Source organism: Gorilla gorilla, chromosome 18 (assembly GCF_029281585.2).
Source record: "Gorilla gorilla gorilla isolate KB3781 chromosome 18, NHGRI_mGorGor1-v2.1_pri, whole genome shotgun sequence".
NCBI lineage: Eukaryota > Metazoa > Chordata > Mammalia > Primates > Hominidae > Gorilla > Gorilla gorilla.
The window spans coordinates 33,696,131-33,704,401 of record NC_073242.2 but is presented as its reverse complement, the minus strand read 5'-3'; positions in this window follow the sequence as shown (position 1 = coordinate 33,704,401).

The following is an 8,271-nucleotide window of genomic DNA, read 5'->3' as shown; positions in this document are numbered from 1 at the left end:
CAGGGTTTCGCCATGTTAGCCAGGATGGTCTCGATCTCCTGACCTTGATCCACCCACCTCGGCCTCCCAAAGTGCTGGGATTACAGGCGTGAGCCACCGTGCCCGGCCTAGACTTACTTTCTTAAGGAAGTATTCACCCAGGAAGTATTCACCCATTCAATAAAGAAGAATTGTTGCATACCTACTATTTTCCAGTCTTATTAATCTATTCATGTAGCACTTTGGGAGGCTGAGGCAGGAGGATCACTTGAGGACAGGAGTTCAAGACCAGGCTGAGCAACATAGTGAGACCCACATCTCTGCTTAAAGAAAAAAAAATAGCTGGGCATGGTGGCATCCACCTGTAGTCCCAGCTACTCAAGAGCCTGAGGTGGGAGGATTATTCGAGCCCAGGAGTTCAAGATGAGCCTGGGCAACATGGTGAGACCCCTACCTCTACCAAAAAAAAAAATTCTTTAAAAATAAATAAATAGAGTCAAACCACTTATTTAATCTCATTCAGGTTGGAGAAGGAAGAAAAAGTAATTCAGACAAAAGAAACAGCATGTATAAAGGTAAAAAAAGTTCAGGAAACTAACAGATCACTCAATACAGAGGCCTGAAGAAAGCAGGTGTGAGAGATGAGGGTGAATGATTAGGTGAGGCCTAGATTTCAGAGGATATTATGTCTCGTTAATGAGCTTAATTTCATTCTATTGTTCTGGGACCATCTAAGGTACAGGCAAAACTGCAATGTAGGCTGGATGCTGTGGCTCACACCTGTAATCCCAGCACTTTGGGAGGCAGAGGCAGGCAGATGGCTTTGAGGTCACGAGTTCGAAACCAGCCTGGCCAACATGGTAAAACCCTGTCTCTACTAAAAATATAAAAAAGTTGGCCAGGCACAGCGGCTCACACGTGTAATCCTAGCAGTTTAGGAGGCCGAGGCGGGGGGGATCACCTGAAGTCAGAAGTTCGAGACCAGCCTGGCCAACATGGTGAAACCGCGTCTCTACTAAAAACACAAAAATTAACCAGGCGTGGTGGCGGGTGCCAGTAATCCTAGCTACTCGGGAGGCCGAGGCAGGAGAATCGCTTGAACCCGGGAGGCAGAGGTTGCAAGGAGCCGAGATTGCACCATTTCACTCCAGCCTGGGCGACAGAGGGAGACTCCATCTTAAAAAATAAATAAATAAATAAATAAATAAATAAATAAATAAATAAATAAATAAATAAAATACAAAAAAGTTAGCCGGGTGTGGTGGCACATGCCTGTGGTCCCAGCTACTAGGGAGACTGAGGTGGCAGGATCACTTAAGCCTGGGGGGCGAAGGTTGCAGTGAGCTGTGATAGTGACATTGCACTCTGTTTTGTCTGGGTGACAGAGTGAGACCCTGTCTCAAAAAACAAACAAAAAACTCTGCAGTGTAGAAAGTTCACTATAGCTTTCATGTGAAGGATAGATTGGGAAGAAAGAGCATGGCATGTCCCGTGAGGAAGCTATTGCAATAGTTCAATCCTGAGGAAAGTGAGGATGGGAACTAACTAGCAGGTGTGGAGAGGGAGAGGACCATGTGGGCAGGAGAGGGAGCGTGCAGGTGGAATCAGCAGTACTTGGAGAAAGAGTTCTTGAAAGTTGTGGAACACAGAGAGGAGTCTGGAAAGATTCCTGGGACTGTTGTGGCTGGAGGGCTTCACCTACTCTGAAGAGTTGCTCGGGAGCTCTGTTGCCTTCTCAGTTGCAGAAATGAAGGAATTAAATGTCACCTATTGAGAGTGATGATCTTGATCTTGGCTTGGTGCTTCTGGTAGCCAAGGTCTAAAAGAAGGAAAAAATAGCATTTGTAAGTCATGAATAGGTACAAACCAGGAAGCTCTGTTGCCTTAAAGAAAGAGCTTCCTTAGCAGAGTCTTTATTTAATCAGTTCCAGTTGGCAGCGCCCTCATGGTTGTGGCTGGGACAGGACTGCTGGCTGCTCAGGAAATATCGAGCAAATGGGCTAATCAGCAGGCAAAGAATCGATTCCCGTGTCACATCCCTTCCCCTTAGGCCACAAGTCTACAAAATTGCCAAGTGGCAGAGGCTTCTGAATTCCTGCCGTTGGCTCCCTGGAATTGCAGAAGCTTGTTAATATTGACTTTCATCTAATTGCTTCACTATTTAGTTGGCAGGATTGTTCTTTAAAAATTTTTTTCCTAGTTACCTTATGCCCAAAGGCAATGCTTATTAACAGAAAGATCCAGGTTCTCTCAGACTCAAACTGCATCCTCTTTTCTCCTCATTCCACTACTTGTATGTCATAAGAATTACACAGAAGTTTCATCTCTTAAGCTTTCCATGCCTCAGTTACCTTATCTTTAAAATGGGCATAATTAGATTAACTCTGTGACTTTCTTTATAGAGTAATTGTGAGGATTGGAGGAAGCTTTCCAGGTAAGTGTGCTACCTAGCACTTAGGGTTTAATTAAGGGTAGCTCTAAAGAATAATCACCTCATCTGCAGAGAGATGTTGCCAAGGCCTCCCTGACCTGTTGGAGGAGTTTGAGAATCACACTTGGTCGATGCCACCATTCTTTCACTGGCCTGTCTTACCATGGGTTTCTCATGGATGGCTGCTAAGCTTTGTGCAAAATCAGTCCAAAACTTACAACCCTGAAGCCCCAAAACTTACAACCCTGAAGCCCCAAAACTGGTGCTATTTCCCCCAACTCTGGTTCTCCCTATCAGCCTAAGTGCTCAGATGCTTTGAATGTGTATTTTGATTTTGCAACTTGAGCCTGAACCAGAGTTTCTTGTCTAAAGCTAAAGCCCCCTTCTTGGAATTTCATCTCAATTTTGTTTTGGTCCAAGCTGAAATTGCCTCCCTCTTTCCCAAAACCACTGATTTGCTTTCCCTGAATAGAGCAACCGGAAATTTTCCCGTTTACTACCACTACTACCTCTACTACAAATATACATTAAAATAAATAAAAATGGTGGCTGAAGTTGAGTGCTTACTAAGTACTGGGCGCTATCCTGAGGAATTCACACAGTAGCCCTTGGTCCTCATAAAATTCCCAAGATATGTTCTATTTCTATCCCCACCACCCCCCCCCCAACCTTTTACAGTTCAGAAAAATAAAGACATGAGTAATTCATTAAATCCTACATCTAGATAGACTTCCATAAACCCTCAAACAGATAGACAGCTTTTTCTAATGTTGATATTTAGGGGCCTAGTGGATTAAAGATTTTCTTAGGAAGGATAATGGAGACATTATCCTAAAACATACCTTTTATCAAAGAAAAGGCTACTATTTGCCATTAACCTTGTAGCAGGGCTTCTATACCTCAGTCTTATTAACATTTTGGAAGAAATAATGATCTATTCTGGGGGTAGGGGGCTGGGTAGGTGGAGGAAGGAGCATTGCGTTACTCCTGTGCTTTGCAGAGCATTTAGCAACATCCTCAGCCTCTACTTGTTAGATGCCAGCAGCCCTCTGCCCAAACTCTGACAACCAAAAATGCCTCCAGGCATTGCTGGATGTCTTCTGGGGACACAGTCACCCCAGTTGAGGACTGCTGCTTTGAAGCACAGAATAATGCTAGAAATCATCCCTCAAATGAAGTTGAACATGGGGCAGGTTCATTTTGGCAGAACTGGAGGTCAAAGGAAAAGTCCAATAAGATTTTGTCCACGAGGCTAGGATTTCTAGTAGGTTGTGGGGCATGGATTTGAAAAGATATCACCTTAAGCCAGGTTGACTGGGGAGAAACAGTACCCATAAGGGCATGAGAATCACAGGATTTGGCATAAGGAGAAGTTGAACTGCAATATAGAACAAAGATATCAAATGGTACCTGTTGTCTTGCTACCTCAGGAAGGAGGAGGGGAAGGATGCTAGGGAGAAAAGTCAACAAATCTCCACAGAGCCTCAGAAAGCTGAGTCATTTATCTCAAGGTGATACACCTTTGAAGGCAGATCCAGGTTCAAGCCCCAATCTGTCTGACTCCATGGACCTGTCTCTCTGTACCCTCTACCTCTCCAGAAAGAAAAAGCTGCTGCAATGATTTAGTGTAGAGGCTGGCCAACTACGGCCAATGGGTCAAATGTGGCCCACTGCCTGTTTTGACAAGTAGTTTCATTATAACACAGGCAAATCCATTTAGGTACATATTACTTATGACTGCCTTCATGCTATAGCCACAGAGTTGGCTAGTAGTAACAGAGACTGCATGGCCTGAAAGGCCCACATGATTTGCAATCTGCCCCTTTACGGAAATAGTTTGTGTGATGGCTAATTTTTTTGGCATCAGCTTGAGTGGATTGGGGGATGTGCACCACTAACCATTACCCCTAGTGACCCACTAGCAAAATTTGCACTTCCTGTTCCCACAATGTTATGTTCTGCTGGCCTAGAGGTCTTAGTTCCAGAAGGAGAAATGCTTCTACTAGGAAACACTACAATGATCCCATTGAACTGGGAGTTAAGACTGCCACGCGGCCACTTGGGGCTACTATGCTTCTGAGTCAACAGGCTAAGAAGAGAGTGATGGTGCTGGCTGGGATGATTGATCTGGACAATCAAGGGGAAATTAAATACTGCTCCGCAACAGTAAGGAAGAGTATGTCTGGAATACAGGAGATCGATTAGGGCATCCCTTAAAATTACCATGCCCTGTGATTAGGGTCAGTGAAAAACTACAACATCTCAATCCAGGTAGGACTACAAATGGCCCAGACTCTTTAGGAATGAAGGTTTGGGTCATCCCACCAAGTAACAAGCCATGACCAACTGAGTTGCTTATTGAGGGCAAAGGAAATTCAGAATGGGTAGTTGTTGTTGTTGTTGTTGTTTTTAAAAAAGTAATTATAAATGTCAGCTACAACCCCATGACCAGTTTCAAAAATGAGGATTGTAACTGTAATGAGTATTTCCCCCTATTTTGTTAAAAATACATTTGTGCATATATCACATATGTTAAGCAAATATCTTTGTTTTCTTTCTTCTTTTATTCCTTTATCATGTAACATAATGTTGATTAACTTTGTATCAGCATTTAAGCATTGTTAATTTTACATTATAGTATTTAGGTTTACTGACTTTGTATCAGCACTTAAGCATTGTTAATTTTTACATCATGGTATTTAAGTTATAGGATATCAGGAGAAATGTAAATGTCACTCAAGAAATTTACCTCCTCTTCTGGGAATGGGATTAGTGCAGTTTTGGTTGTACTCAGGATAGTTGTATCATCTTAAGTGGAATTATGACCTTGTTATGATCTTTATTTGGAAATTAAGTATGGCTTAAAGAGATGCATATGGCTGCCACGTTGACAAGGGGTGGGCTTGTGCTGATTAATGTTTTATGTGTCGACTTGACTGGATTGAAGAGTGCCTAGATGGATGGTGAAGCATTGTTTCTGGGTGTGTCTGTGAGTGTGTTGTCAGAAGAGACTGACCTGTGAATCAGTGCACTGAGAGAGGAAGACTCGCCTTCTATGTAGGGGGCAGCATCCAATCTCCTGGGGGCCCAGTTGGGACAACATGGCAGAAGAAGGAGGATTCTCTCTTTCTTTCTCTCTTTTTCCCACTCTCCCAGAGCAGAACACTTTTCTCCTCCTACCTTAGACATCAGACTCTAGGTTCTTCAGCTTTTGAATTCTGAGCCTGGCACTAGCCACCTCCTGGGAGTTCTAGGGCATTTTGACTCAGACTGGGGACTGTACCATTGGCTTTCCTGGTTTTGAGGCTTCAGGGCTTGGACTGAGCCACACTATCGGCTTCTCTGCTTCTCCAACTTGTACGTGGCCTATCATGTGATTTCTTCAACTCCGTGATCCCGTGATCCACTTCCCCTAATAAATCCCCTCTCGTATATCTGATTGTTTCCATCTCTCGGAAGAACCCTGACACTCACAATTTGCCCATCCATGATTTAGAGAATGGCTCTCTAATGATATTCTCCAGAATTGCCTGTTGGATGGAGCCAAGGGGCAGCAAGATGTTGAGCTTGCCTCATTTCCCTCCTTCGTCCACTCCCATGTGGGATCTTGGGCCACCAGCCATATTTCTTGCTTTCTTTCCTATTCACCTAACACCAGGTTCATTTGTCTCCACTAGAAGAAGCCTTTGGTTAAAAAGTGGAAACACTTCAGGAAGGAATACTTGCAAAACAAATTTCATGTGTGAGTGCTCCTGAAATTTACCCATTGTACATATCGCTATCCTTCATGGTGTTTTATCTCCTTTCAAAAGAACTGAAAAACTTAATAGCAACAGATATTACAACAAAACTCATCTCAGTCTTGCCATTAGACTGAGAGGGTTTTATTCTTCCTGTTCTTCTGTCAGATTTTAAAGGGATATAGTTTTATTCCCTTTCTCATCTAATATTGGAACCTATCAGTCTGCAGCAAGATCTCATTTTAAAAGATGTTCTTATATTTCAAGAGGCCTTTTAAAGGGGGAAAAATAGATCCACTCCACAGAAAGCTTGTTGCTGGAAACCAAATATATTTATCTCCATTGATTCAACAACTATTGACTGAGTTCTGGACCCGGATTATTGGTGCCCAGGGAGAGGGGCAGGGAGATGAGGTTCAGAGAGGAGACCTGACTTACTCAGAGTCATACAGCCAAGTGTGAGTCAGGGTGCCTATGCTTTTTCTTCCTTCTCATATGTTTATATCCAATAACCATAGATATAAATGTGATGCACAGACGTATCCATCCATTTACTCAAGCATCCATCTACCTCCAACTTTTTAAATATAATACTTCCATACTTTCATTTCTTCCTCTAATTCTATCCTATGTTTCTCTTTTATTGGCTTTTACCATTTTATCCTAAATATCTTGCTCTACTCAGAAGTAATAGGAGGTCCATTCCTGCACCAAGTAATAAGAGAACTCTAGGAGGTGAATCTGTAGACTGGTCCTCAAAGAAATCTTACCAGAAAGAAGCGTCCAGGTGTATGACTCACATCTGCAATCCCAGCACTTTGGGAGGCTGAGTTGGGAGGATTGCTTGAGATCAGGAGTTTGAGACCAGCCTGAGAAACATAGTGAGACCCTGTCTCTATGAAGAAAAATAAAATATATATGTATTCTTTTTTGTTTTATATATGTATGTGCATTATATATTGCTTTTTATATATGTGTATATAAAACACATATATAAAATATATGTGTTGTTATATATATAAAACAACAACAACAAAAAAGAGGCCGGGCACTGCGGCTCACACCTGTAATCCCAGCACTTTGGGAGGCTGAGGCAGGTGAATCATTTGAGGTCAGGAGTTCAAGAGCAGCCTGGCCACATGGTGAAACCCCATCTCTACTAAAAATATAAAAAATAGCCAGGCGTGATGGTGGGTGTCTGTAATCCCAGCTATTCAGGAGGCTGAGGCAGGAGAACAGCTTGAAACCTGGAGGTGGAGGTTGCAGTGAGCTGAGATCATGCCACTGCACTCCAACCTGGGCAACAGAGCAAGACTCTGCCAAGAAAAAAAAAAAGAGAAGAAAGTAAGGTAAGTTACAGTGAGAGAGAGAGAGAAAGAAAGACAGAGAGAGAGAGAGAGAGAAAGAAAGAAAGAAAGAAAGAAAGAAAGAAAGAAAGAAAGAAAGAAAGAAAGAAAGAAAGAAGGAAAAAGAAAGAGAGAAAGAACTGGAATTCTGCAAATACATAAAGATATGTGGGGTGGGCACAACCTGGCCTTTGAGCCTCGACCTGTGCAGATTGCATATCATCTCATCTTCTTCTGTCCTATAAAATCCAGTTCTGTGTTCATCCAAATGACTCTGGCTCTTGTTCTCAAACCTTCTCCCACCCATGCTTCTTTGCCCCTTGGAGACAGAGGCAGTCACTCATTCCCTCACATCCCACCTGTGCATCCAGAACATCTTCCTCCTCAGGGTAATCACAGGGTAAGATTAATTATGCTAATCAGCCTCTACAGGCTGACACAATTAACCAGAGTATGAGATAACTTCAGAAATCTATATAGGAGATATCTACCTGCTGGGTCTAATTTCACCATTAAGCACAGTAATTAAGGGGAGGGGTGGGTGGGAAGTTTGCTCTTTTCAACTAAAGAGTACATGGTACCATTCTCCAATAGAAGCTGTATGAAGTTTTCCAGGAAATGTTTGGCCACTTATTGTCATCTCTTGGGATCTGCTATTGAACATCTCCTTCTTGGGGCTAGGCGCCAATATTGTAGCCAGTTCTCTCTTCTTGATGGAATCAAATTAGGTGTTTGTATTTTGATGCATTTTTAAATCCTTTTCTTTCCCCTACTT